The 13,646-nt window shown below is 36.8% G+C and overlaps 1 protein-coding gene across 1 annotated transcript in view; it reads right to left on the bottom strand.

Moving 5' to 3' along the window:
* EIF3H (eukaryotic translation initiation factor 3 subunit H) overlaps positions 1–13,646 on the bottom strand; it is a 91,439-nt gene that overhangs the window by 74,016 nt on the left and 3,777 nt on the right. The gene's annotated exons all lie outside the window — the stretch shown is intronic.

The following is a 13,646-nucleotide window of genomic DNA, read 5'->3' as shown; positions in this document are numbered from 1 at the left end:
TTTGGGGGGGGGGGGGGGGGGGGTGTTTTGGTTTTTTGGTTGTTGGTTGTTTCAATTAGTTTTTTTTCTTTACACACACTACAGATAAATGCTTATCCTACATTTACAAAAGGCAAGTTCTGGAAGCTGACCAAGCAAAAACTTGCCTTAGGCTGATTTGTCTCCTGGCTATAGCACCACTTGATAAGATGGTGACAAAGTCTCCCAACTTTTCTGCCAGGAGAAAAGGAACTCTGAAGTAAATTAAAGGTATCACTGCAATGGTTAAGAGTAAGAAAACATATGTCTAATACACATAACGCTTTCCTCCAGATGATTAAGGAGACAGATGTTTACAGACACACATAAAAAATTCCAACTTAATCAGTGCAGTCCACAGAAACATATTCCAGAAAGCACTGTCTGACAGATACCGCGTCAAAAGCACAAAATCAACAGGTTGATAGCCTGGTCTTTTAGGTGTTGGATATGAAGCTTCATGACACAAGACTGCCACCACGTAGTCACGCCATGAGGTGAACTGAAGATTAGAGGTGAAACTGAATTTTCCACATTATACTAATCTTGAGAAATGTGACAATCTCTACTGACAATCAAACCCTGAATTCACTTAAATGCATATTCTAGATCATCTGCAAGGTTTTTTCCATTTTTCTACATTCTCTTATTCAACGGTGCTGATTTTTTGACCATTCCTGACATAATTGATGTCTAAACATTTATTCTTTTCTTCCTCACGCTTAACTTTGGAATAAGAGCTCTTAGAACTGTTAGACCAATTTTATCTCAGGAGAAACAAAAAAAATTATTGCTTTCCACTAAGACCTTCAACATCTTAAAGTAATTGTTTTGACAGATATCTTCAATCCTAACTATGATTGGTGGCCAAAGAAAAAGGTATTTTAATTCCCTGACAAGTAATCAGAAAGATACTTAATCTGAACATGCTGTACAAAATCTAAGGCCAAAAGGACAAGACTGAGTAGACCTGAAAACCAAGGTAACTTTTAAAAAAATGTTGTTTCTGAACAGCAAGTTCAGAAATAATGAGTGTTAGCCCTCACTGTTCTGTCTAGCAAGTATAATAGTCATCCTTTGGACAGAAGGCCTCAAACGCCCCACAATGTTTTTACCTTTATCTTGACTGGCTAGAGCCCTAACACCAATATTTACAAAGCCTTTGAAAATACAGTTCTTGGAATAGTAAGCTTACATTTTATGTCACTCAACAGCTAATAAACACCAGATGTTAAAATCTTATTTCTGAACTTGACAGAACTTTGGGGCTTAAAAACAATAATTATATAGGAGGCATAACAGAATGATGTATGCCATTTCATATCATCTTAATCAGGTGCAAATATCAAAATCTTTTTGACATGAGAGCGGAAGTTTCCTGGAGCTGAGCCTGAATTCAACTATTATGAACAATGCATATTGATCTGAGGTGGTCCTCAAGCAGGGGACACTACGTATATTTTCACGCAGAAATTATAAATCATAGGATTCTGTTGGTTTTGTCTCATGTAGGTCCTCAGTACCAAATCATTTGGGAAATCCATGTTAAATTGAATGGAAAATATTCCATCTTGAACTGTAGAGCTTTTATTGGGGGGGGGGGGGGGCAGGGGGAAATGTTACATGCTCCTGTACTATTTGCATACTTTTGAATATTAGGAAGCATATGAAAAGCATCCAAAGCTTTTTGTTCCCTGGTTGACTTATTACATCAGTTGGTACCATATCACTTGCTTTGTTTATAAACCTCAATATTTCAGATGATTTAAGTACAAAAGGGAACATCAGTAACCTTCAAAAAGGAGTGCAACTCCACAATATGTACATTAGGCTGAAGCAAACTACCCAAATCATAACAGATTATTGAGTTAACACAGGTATTTTCAGTCACTTCTACTTGGTTTAGGAACCCTATCACCCTGTAATTATAGGAATCTCAATGATATTCCGTATTACCTCCTGCCTCATAAAGTGCTTATAGCCACCTAACTCAACACTTTACTGTGGGGTTGTTTTTCCAACAGGACAAAGAAGGTGATAATATCCATACATAGCATTAAGCTAGACAGAATATACCTTGCCACTTTACCTCAGTAAGTGGCTGACTCAAAGCACAACTCAAAGTCAGCGACAGGCCAAGAAGCATTTTATCACACCTTCCTGAACATGAACCGGTTATGTGCACTCTTTGGGGCATGGCTGGAAAAGCTATACCTTGCTTACCCTGAAACTCAGTCTAGAAAAAGTAGACATTCAGTTCGTTTTTCACTTTCTGTAACTGTCACAGAGATTATGTGTATCTCAGCAATACATTCAATGCAAACTGAACACAAAGCTTAAACCACCGCCTGGTAATGCCCCATATAAAACACTTCATAGGTATCCGCTCTTTCAGTTGTTTTGTTATTTCTCTTTTTAAGAGGAACTGCTGCAATTCAAGAGCTCTAGAATTTCCCTTCAAGCAAGAGGGAAACCCAGTCTAACAAGGTTGTCAAGGGCCTTCCTCTATGGCAATACAGCCTGCCTGCACCTTCCAACAGTCCCAGTCTTCCAGCGAAGGTGGTCGTTCACACAGTGCAAGTCCAGGCTCACTACGGACACTGCCAAGTGATTGACACATACATTGTATTTACTGGAAGCACACCCAGCTGCTGTACACATGGGTTAGCTTCTCACTCATTTTATTACCAGGACACTTCAAAAGCTGTAAGGATTTAAAAAAAAAAAAACCAACCCCAAAAAAAAAACCCCCACCACACAACACCAAACATAAAGCCTATTAAAAAAGCTACACCAAATTATGAAAATCACTGATTTTATATAAAACCAGACATAGAACATGAAACAAACCATTAGTTAATACCCAGAACTAAAACTGGTAAATAACTTATCTAAAATATAAAATGAAAAAGGTTTTGCTACTGACATAAATAGGTAGGTGGAATTCAGCCTGAAGAACTGAAATAGTACAGACACTAAGCCTGTTTCTGTGCAAATACAACATTAGAAGGAGAGATTACTGTGTTTTGGTTAGAGGCCTGTTGGTTTTTCATAGGCTGTGGTTTTCCTCGACTCTGTCAGGAACTTACGTTAATCAACTAATGTCTTGTAGGTACCATGAAACATCTGTTTAAGTCATTTATTTACTCATGTCCAAGTGAGCTGGTTGTTCTTGCAAAGGGAAGAAGTTAAACACAAACTGCAGCGCACCAAAGGAAAAAGTCATTAAACAGTTGATAAACAGTTGATTACCAAACAGATCAATCTCTCCCTGATTTTTGTCCCGCTACATTTTCTTTTTTTTTTTTCCCAGACTGCACAACAGTTCAGGTTAACAACCATCTCCATGGTTGTTCACAAGCCATTAGTACACTTTAAATACTACCTCAACTAAGCAAAAATGTACCATTACATTCCCGTATTTAAATTCTCCATTGCCCTGTTCACACACTAGTATAATGTATTTCTCTGCAATACAAAGTTTCATAACACATTTCACAGTACATGGATTCATGCTTATTCCCATGGAAACCATCAGGGCCACAGGCACTGCAGAATCACTTCCTTGTAGAAACATTTCTATAAGGCAGCCCCAGGACTTCAATCATACGAGCAGCAGGGCATGTTAGATGTTATTAGCCCACTGTTAGGACGCAGCGATAGGGCTGTAATAAGATTAACGTCCAAAATTCTGCTAGTTACAAGTGGGACGGAGCATTTCCCCAGGACTACTTAGTGTATTATTTCTCCTATGTCACAAATCTCACCGAACTCAAATCTTTTGAAAACATTCAGTACTTTAGGCAATTTTTGTAAATTGCCAATGCAATTTATATTTATTATTTTTAATGAATTCAATACCTAACCATCATTTCAATAATGAAAGCTGATGAATATACTCCTTTAGAGCACAACATATGGAAATTATATAGAAGCAGTAAAGGCAGGCACAGTTTCAACATTTTCCACTCGATACACCAGAGCCTTACACTTATAATTCAACATACAGTCAATACGTATGTTCTGTGTATTAGTGAATCACCATCGTTCAAATATTCACAGTGCTCATTGAGCTAGTAGTGTATTTGCAAGTAAAAGGTTTTCTCTTCAGCATCAGCTTCTAGCAGCTTCCTATAAAAAGATTTAAAGATGACAGCCAAAAGCAGCAGTAGCAAATTTTATTTAACAGCCTATTTTTCAATCAGATTGTGCCAAACTGTTATCATTTTGAAGCTGAAGAAAAACTGCAAGACAGCTACCCTTATCTATTTGACCTTCAAAAAATTAGTAAAATAGGGCAGAGCTAATTGGGGAGGAGGGAGTGGGGGCTGATCTGAGACTACTGATCTTTTTCAAAGACCATACCTTGCACAACAGAACTGGAATACATACACTATTTAAGGGTGTGTCTTAAAATCATGACTTCCATATGCATTCAACAGATGCTTCCAAGTAACCAGTAAAATCCCTACTGGATATGACTTCCATGTCATTTTAATAATTTATAACCTTTTGTGCAACAATTTTTTCCACATTCAAGTGCTTATCCTTTCTGGCAAATGCTTGGTCATATGCTAAGGGGCTGTGACAGAAACAGATCCTCCTAGGAACAGGTAGTACAATCCAGAGAACCAAGCCTGGACTGAGTCTCAGTTTTCCTGCTGACTTAAAGTATAAAATTGAGGAAAAAACATGAAAGTCCGTTATTGCTGGTAAGCTTCAGCTTCCCCATCTTTCGAATAGAGATAAGACTTGCCTTTGTATCACCATCTGAACATGGCCATGTGAAAACCACTTCCAGAAGAGCTCCATTTCTAGTAACAGCTACTGTGGCGGTAAGATTAAAAACAATCATTCTAATTTTATCACTGAGAGCGCCAATGGATAAGGCAGTATGGCTTTCAGATTGTTCCCAAAAAGTGGTATGATAGCTGCAGTAAATACCCAATGTCATCTAAAGTTTAAAAGCTTTAAAACAGTTAATTTTTTGCATTGATAATAATGTAATAGTAAAAAATAACCTTCTTAAGTGCTAAAAACTCAGCCCTACGTTAATGAAGAATTTTGTCAATGAGATTGCTTATTTTCCTCAGATATGCATAAAAAAAAATATTGACAAAAAGTGACTTACACCTCCAACTAAGATCCTAAACACCAAATGGGCACAACACTTGCTTAACACGAATAGGTATATATAGTGCCTATTGTGCAGATATGGGGCTCCATGGAACAGGAAGGATGCACAGCAAATGGACTGCAAAGCAGGATACAACGTTTAAGCAGAACAAAGGCAGAGACTGACAAGCCTTATATGCTCAAAGCAACATCCTAACCCTCCTTTTCCAGTAAAAGGCCAAATATTTATAAAATAGAATTAGCCTGTTATTGCATGCACACAGCAAAATTCAGGTGCATCTTCAAACTCCAGTAAATAAATAAGCCTCTCTATTAACTTCAAAATTAGACTAAGCAAAAAAAAAAAGTTAATGAAATGCTTATCTTAAATAAGCATCCACATACAAGTCATTCAAGAATATTCCCACGCTTATTCCTAAATAACCTTGTGTATGCATGTTACAAAAGACATTATCAAAATTAAACCAGTTACATTGCCTTTGTTTTGCATTCTTGATTTTAGACTATTGGATAATCTTACAAAATACTAACAAGAATTCTTACTATACAGGCATGAAATTTTCCAATTTATTACATTAACAATGTATTTACTTTCCATTAAGATGATACCATTCAACATGCAGTAACATAATGTAACTACTAAGCGTTGTTAAAGCAGGTATCGCATCTCTGCAATCTTAACCCTGCCTGAAGATTAAAAAAAAAAAAAAAAAGGTACGAACAGCATGCTCAAAACATCATTGAGAATGTATTTTGAGCATGTGTGTAAACATGGAAAAATAACACAAGAAGTAATCATATCCAAAAATGTCTCTGGCAAAGAAAGATTAATAAAAACAGACTACAGCAACAATAAGTTGAAAATAGATTATCTTCTTTCAAATACTAGAAAAAAAAAGACTTGTTCCTCTTCTTACAAGGCCTCTCATAAGGTCTGTAAGATTTATTTGAAAGGTAGAATAAAAAGTCCTAAGACATAATAGGGCATAAAAGATGTTCATTTTATGCATACCACAAAGGGCCTTTCAGTATCTGTACCTGCTGTTTTTCTGCCCGTGGCCTGCTGTATCTTGTATGCTTCCCTCAACTATACCATATTGCAGGTCAGCTGCAAAGGTCTAATTTTGTTACAATGAACTGAAAACGAAAGGAGAATATTTAACAATGTTTCAGTGTGCAAGAGGACATAATGCACTGTCTCAGCAACAAAGCCAGCAATTGTCACCTGCCCGCTCGTAGATACCCGAGTCAAAATTAACACCTAAATAAGACACAAAGGTAATGCTTATTATCTCATTTGTTTCTGATGTAACATTTTAATCACTAAAATGTAGTAAATTATTTGAAGGATATTTGGTGGAAATATTCTTTTCCTTAGTATTAACAGCCAAGTAAGTATCACAAGAGCACAATTTACTGTTTTCAACAGCTATGCATACATAATTGCAAAGCCAGATACCAGTTTGATATGCACATAACAGGAACAAAAAGTAGTGAGAAGTTTAACTGTTAATGACAGTAATGTAGAGGGCAACACATTATTTCTCCTTGCACACAGCAAAAAAAAGGCTGTTTTGAAATAATATTTTCCCCTTCAAGTCTTGAAGTGTAACACTGCTCAACACATTTAAACCACCTCCACATTTAGATTAACTCCTTTTGTCAGCACACTAGTTTCACGGTGTGAAGTGATACCAGATGTTCTAGTTTTAAATGCCTCACTAGAGTACACTTTACCATGACACTTAGTAGATGCTGAGTGCACTAATGCACTCTTAGAAATCATTTAAAGTTTGTGCTCTGTTAGCAAGTATACCTGCTATCCATTGACAAGACACACTGAAATTTTAATCCTCAGACCACCATCATGTGGGCACTTTACCTGTTTCAGGTTAAGAAATCTCAAAAGGGATAGTGTCTACATTTAAGAATTAAATCAATAGCAAGAACAAGAGTTTACAATTTAAAAAAAAAAAAAGTTTCTTCCTTGCTAGAAGAAACCACTCACAGACCCAGAACTGAAGGAACCCTAGGTTAGCAAAACAACAAAAAAAAGAAAAAACAAACAGATCTTTTTTATTTTGCTTTAAATAGAAACGTGCCAATGTAAGAAGAGGCATAAAGAACAGACAAAATAGATAACATTCTTGGGACACTTCACTCAACTCTCTGCCACTGATTTGTACCACTGTTACTCTGGTAACAGACAAAGCTAACTCATAAAATCCAGCAGGTCAGACACTGTGGGACATTTTCCATAGAGTGCTATAAACCGTCCTCCTGAAGTGTTACGAACAGAGGTAGCCAGCCAGGGGAAGAAGGGGTGAGAAAGCCAATGCAGTGTGATGCCTCAGAACTTCACTGGCAATTCACTAAGCCTGAAAAATGGGAAGTCTTATATTCCAAGGAGGTTCTTCCCCTTTCAACTCGCAAATACACATCAGTGCTTTCTCTTCTGAATGTAAGCATGGATTATATGTCAGAAGTTCCCCTCTGGGTTAGATTCATGCAACTCATTGTATCTGAAGATTAATAGAAAGTATATACATATCACCCAACTAATACAAAACGCTTCTGTCGTCTCCATGGTTCAAGGTATCCACGAACACATCAAGCTAGAATTCAGTTCACACACTAACTCTCAGTGCCAGCATAATCTGATCTAAATTTTTAGGAAAACAGGTCAAGGAAAAGTCAAAGAGATTAAACTTCAACTTAAAATTCCATTTAAACTCCTTTGGAGGACACACAAAACACAGTACAGCCTGAAGGACGTTATATCCTAAAATCCTGTTCCACAGCTCTGCAGTGTCAAGAAACTGTACAGAGAACAGCAGGCAGAACACACAGTCTGGGCATTCTTGCAAAGTCTTCTAAAAGGGTAAAGGGGAAGGGAAGAAACCACAAGAAAAGCTAGGAAAAGCACAATCTTCACACTTAAGAAATGTCAAAGATTTTTAGCCTGTTCAATACAGGCTTCACTGTTATTACCAACTACTCAAATACTATGGAAATTGATTGCTTTCTTTCCAAGAGTGTCAAAAGTTGTCATCTGAAAAAGTGCTTAAACAAACATTTGCAAGACGAGTCTCAAAACCTGATTTTCAGTAAACACGGTACCTTATTTCATTTACTATGATCAAACATATCGTCCTGAAGAGCTCCTCACCCAAGAAGCCAACTAGGCTTTCCCTATTAAGACCTGGGAATACAGTCATCTCTCATACGCCTTTAGGACAAAAATGGCTGGTAATGAGAAAACGAGGCACAAGCAACTTAAATACCACAACTATGAGTAGAGGAACTATTGAAAAACAATTCAATAATGTTAGGGTGGTTTTAAAAAGGTAAAAAAGCATGTTTTTATCTATGTTAAAAAAAAAAAACAACCTCTACATACCATAGATGAGAATACAAACTGTTAGGCACACTACACCATCATGAAATCAGGGATGATGCAATGAAGCTTTAAGTAACAATCTTTGATTAAATCAGTCATATCTGACACAAGAGAAGTATCTACACTATAGCCACACTGGTGCAAACACAAATGCAGACAAGGCCTACAACTTCTAACCATCTTCTTAACATATTTATGTTTTAGCCAATGTAAGTTTGTATTTAATATAAATAAACTGACAAGGATATCTTAAGGTTTAGCTTAAGTTCTATACAAACTTTAAGAAGTACACCTAAATATATATTCAAAGACTCACAGAATTAAGTAGCTCGAAAAAATATTACCTAGCATTAGAAGATCATCTTGAGTATTAACATGGCCTCTAACCCTCATCTCAGAGTTGATGGCCTAAAGATTCAGGTATGCCTCACCCATTGCTATCCATAAAGGCTTCTGTTGAAAGCTCTAGCAAAATCCATTAACTACAGAATGGCAATTTGTTACCAGTATTAAGGCTTTATAGAAACCTATAGTCATTTTGAGAAGCCTACGTAACTTTTGCTACTTTCTACAATATGTAAAATGTGTGCAATGGGCATAAGTGTAAAAACAATTAACACGCAGTGGTTTAATAAAAAAGGAAACATCATTCCCATTAATGAAATGAGCAATGCGTGTATTAATGCTTCACCGTGTTGTTAAAGCTGCAATTATGTTGTTATGCAAGAGCAATGTATAAGAAAACTTTATTCAGTCAACACTGTTCTCCAAAAGCTTTACTGGATATAAATTTTTTAATGCATACATAAATTCAAGAGGTTAGGATTTTAAAAAGAAAGAAAAAGTCATATATTGGTGCTTAAGGATATAGTTGGATGAGGAATTATTTTCCTTTACTTTTACTCTCCTTCCTAGAATATCCTCATGCAGAAGATCTGCAAAGAATGAAAGAGCTTCCCAGGAACAACATACTTCCTTGTGACTACTCTGAAGGCAAACTTGATTAATAAAAACCACTTATTTGGCCTAGCAGCCAGCACACTTTACTAAAAGATCCCCATCTCCCAACCCACAGCTATATTACTTTCACAGAAGAAAGTTTCCATATATCCATGACCCACAACCCACCACATGGAGTAACTCTGGTTTTGAATATTAGTTCAATTTCTATATTACATAAGCTTTCGTGCTCATCTAGTAAAAGTGTTACTCATCCTACCTGGTCTTACATCTCTGAGTGATACACCAGTTCATCTCTGCTTTTACAGTTTTATATTTTGCCCGATATCACTACTAGAATTGTGAGAACTGCAGAAATATGCAGAGGAGGCCCTTGGTAAGTGCAATTTTAGACAGCTGAGTAGGGTTAGAAGTTTCACTACAAAAGTGTTCTAGAAAAGTCTCCAAACTGATGGAAATTCAGAATCTCTTACTAGGACTACACAATTTCCTGGTACTTTCAACAATATAAAATTGAAAAACTGGAGAATCTGCATGCTGCTTCCTTATACAAAACTAAACTTTTGAATATCCCAGGAATAAGCTTACCCAAGAGTACAAGTTTGCAAGATTAGGCTACATCGCAATGGGAAACCAGCCTGTAAATGAAAAACAACCAAAGTCTCACAACACCCTACAGCCATCAACCTGCTACTTCCAGTAAAGCAATGTTATACTGAGCCTAACTAATATTCATACATATTATTATTTTGATGAAAAGAACACTAATATTGCAAAAACAAATGCTGAATAGTTACTACAAACATGAAACAAGGTTACCCTGCAAACTTCCATTGTAATAACGCAGCAAACTGGAAGACAAGACTAACTCGTTTTATTTGCTCTCACGGTCACAGTGCAGTTACTTTAGTACCAGAGTTTCTCTGTCGTCTTTGCCTCATTTACTCACTTTGCTGTGTGAGAGAAAGGATGCAACGTACTACACAGCAAACAGTTGGCACTCATACAGTTAAAGGCTATAATCCAGTGCATATGTAAAAGAGGTCAAATAAAAATTGCAACAGCAGAATAATAAATTTGGAAAAAAACCCTTACAATTTAAGAGATAATAAATATCAGGAAATGCAGCTGATCAGAATTGTTCATCACACTCTCTGCTATGGTTATAATGGTTCTTATTTAAAATTGCAGATGCAAGAAATCCAAGTACCTTTATCATTAATCCAATAAGCATAAAATCAACACAGTATTTCCTTTTCACTCTCATTTCAAATTTTCCACTGGAAAACAAGTAAACAACAGTGTTCTGAAGAAAACGGCAATATTTCACAAGCGGGTTTATATCTGAAACCCTGTACAACAGAGTAGTGTTTCACGACACAGCCGTAACATCAAACAAAAAAAGAATTATTTTTTGTTACATTACCCCATGGTGTAATGCAGATCCCAAATGAGTATAGGACAAAGAATGAAAAAGAGGAAAGATGATGTTTGTTAGCTTTAAGGAAAAAACCACCAAGATATGAAAAAACCTGAAGCAGTTGTTCATGTGATTCCATGAAAAGGTTATTTCCAATATAGCTATCTGTATAATTCAACAATGCAGCCCCACTAATCACACTCCCAGAAAATAGGTGATTTTTAGAGACAGCTACGAAAGTTTTAGGTATGCAATTGAAGTTTGAAGTTCAGACTTAAGATCAGTTTTGTAGAAATAAGGAAAATTAATATTTATACCCAACTTTACAAATTTAGACCACTCAGACTAATAAGTGTAGGTACAGGAGTCTTGTAAAAGTTGCAGCAAATTTATGGATTTTATTCTGCATTTTGACATCACTAAATGCAATCATTTGGTGACCTAGCCTTCTCCCTTGCTTTCCTGCAAGAAACAGGAATGCACAAGTATCTCCTTTTCGTAGATTAACACAGAAGATCACTTGAGTACACAGGTAGGTACTCATAAAAGAAAACTGCCACGTCTATTCAGCTAACCTGAAAATTTCTTTCCATTCAAAGGAGTAATTACTGCTTATGTTCTAAAATCCATCAGCTTACAGTTTCAAATTTATTGCACTTACTGAAGGAAAAGAATATGTCAGTGAACCAAATCTGATTAATTTCCGAAGCTGAATTCCAAAAAAATTCAGGCCCCACTAAAGAATTTTCTAGAAGTACAACAAACAAGAGTCCATCAACACCTCTTGCAAAAAAAGAAAAAGGTAAGCAAATTATGGCACTGCTTCACATTTATTTCAGACAGCGTGTGATAATTACTACCCCTTTGGGGAAGATCCTGAGAGTGACTTTTGAGTTCCTTGCTATGAAGGGTCATACAACTGTGAAACTGAAAATCTAGCAAGCTTATAAGCACTGAAGAAACGGCTCACAAAGTCACACACAACCTAGTCTCAACTACACCCATGAATTTTGTCAGAAATATATAAGCGTTCAAGCTATAATATGGTTCTCTTATATACCTGGACCCCACTAGCTACACAAAAAATCAGAAGGGCCTCCAGCAAGTGTAGTAAAAGGTACACATTACAACATTTGTTCTATCTGTTGCTACTTCCCCATTCAGCAGGAAAAAGGGATCAGACAATCTGCTGCACACAAGCAACTGGGAAGAAAGAAATTTTTTACACTGAGGGTGGTGAAACACTGGCACAGGTTGCCCAGAGAGGTGGTGGATGCCCCATGCCTGGACACATTCAAGGTCAGGTTGGACGGGGCTCTGAGCAACCTGATCTAGTTGAAGATGTCCCTGCCCACGGCAGGGGGGGTTGGACTAGATGACCTTTAGAGGTCCCTTCCAACCCGAACTATTCTATGATTCTATGTTCTTTCCTTCCATGCATTCCTCGCACACACACACCAGAGCTGTACCACCCTTTCTCCTCCCTATGTGAAGCTTAGAAAAAGTGTATATTATATATCCTTTCTTTCAATGAAAAAGTGAACGGAGACAAAATTTAATTATCTACAAGGGACTCCTAGATGTCTGTCACAACCAAAACTTTTCCAATCTCTGAGTGGCATGCCTGCAATTAAATACAGTTGCAATCAACTGTGAATGCAGCTGGTACATCTGGAACTAGCTGCCCTGATCTACCACCAGGCAGGTGAGTATGCAGAAGCCCCAGAACTAATTATAAACCAAAGTAATTTTTAGTCTTCATGTGTCTGAATTCTGTTTAAATTCACATTCTCAAATGGCAAAAGATGATCATATGGTGATCTTAACCCTGTACTTCTTTTAAAACACAGCTACAAAACAGTCTGAGGTGACCACATCAGATACACATGTTCCAATAATATAAGACACTGAGTCAGTAGAATTATTAGTCTAGTTTCCTATAGAAGGAAAACTTATATGATTTCCATGCTCATATATGTTCTTCCACCTATACTTCCAAAGTTGCTGGTGATTTTACTAAACTTAAGACATTAAACTTATTTCTTCAAGAGAGCTCTCTTTCTCATGGACTCCATGCAAGTAGACAGCTGAGCAGAGTAAAGAGACTATTTGAAGAATAAGCTCACTCACCTTCTAAAAATGCCTTTAGAAAGCAATCCGCACAAGGTAAAAAAGCTTACAGTACTCCAAGTGGACAAACAGCTTTAAGAAGGTGTGAGCTCTAATTAGGTCCAAAAGCCTACTGCAAACCAACCTGCAAAAACCCAGTCATGCTTTTTTATTTTTCAGTTCTTATATTAAAAGTATCATTTGTTCTTCTGTGATTATTGCAGATGGACACTCACTATAAAATTTACAATTACTGTTTCTAAGAACTCCAGAAGGCATTTAAGAGTCTTCATAATGCTCCCTGTAGTCATAATCATCACAAATTTGAGTGATCAGGTAAGTGCTAATCTCTCAAAAAAGAAGAAACATGAAAAGACTGCTTACTTACAGCCATACAGAAAGAGGGGAAAAAAAAAAAAGACAGAAATATCCTCTGCATGTGATCACCACTACTGTGAACACAAGTTTTCTTTGGGCTACTTGAGTGGAGAGAACACAATGGAATCTCTATTCAAATTTCTACAATGGGAAGCAAAGACAACAAAATGTGATGTATTGCGCTCATCTTCTGATCTTTTTCTCAGGATGGTCAAAAACAAATAC

This window comes from Aptenodytes patagonicus, chromosome 2 (genome assembly GCF_965638725.1).
Source record: "Aptenodytes patagonicus chromosome 2, bAptPat1.pri.cur, whole genome shotgun sequence".
NCBI lineage: Eukaryota > Metazoa > Chordata > Aves > Sphenisciformes > Spheniscidae > Aptenodytes > Aptenodytes patagonicus.
This window is presented reverse-complemented; position numbering and strand designations above follow the sequence as displayed.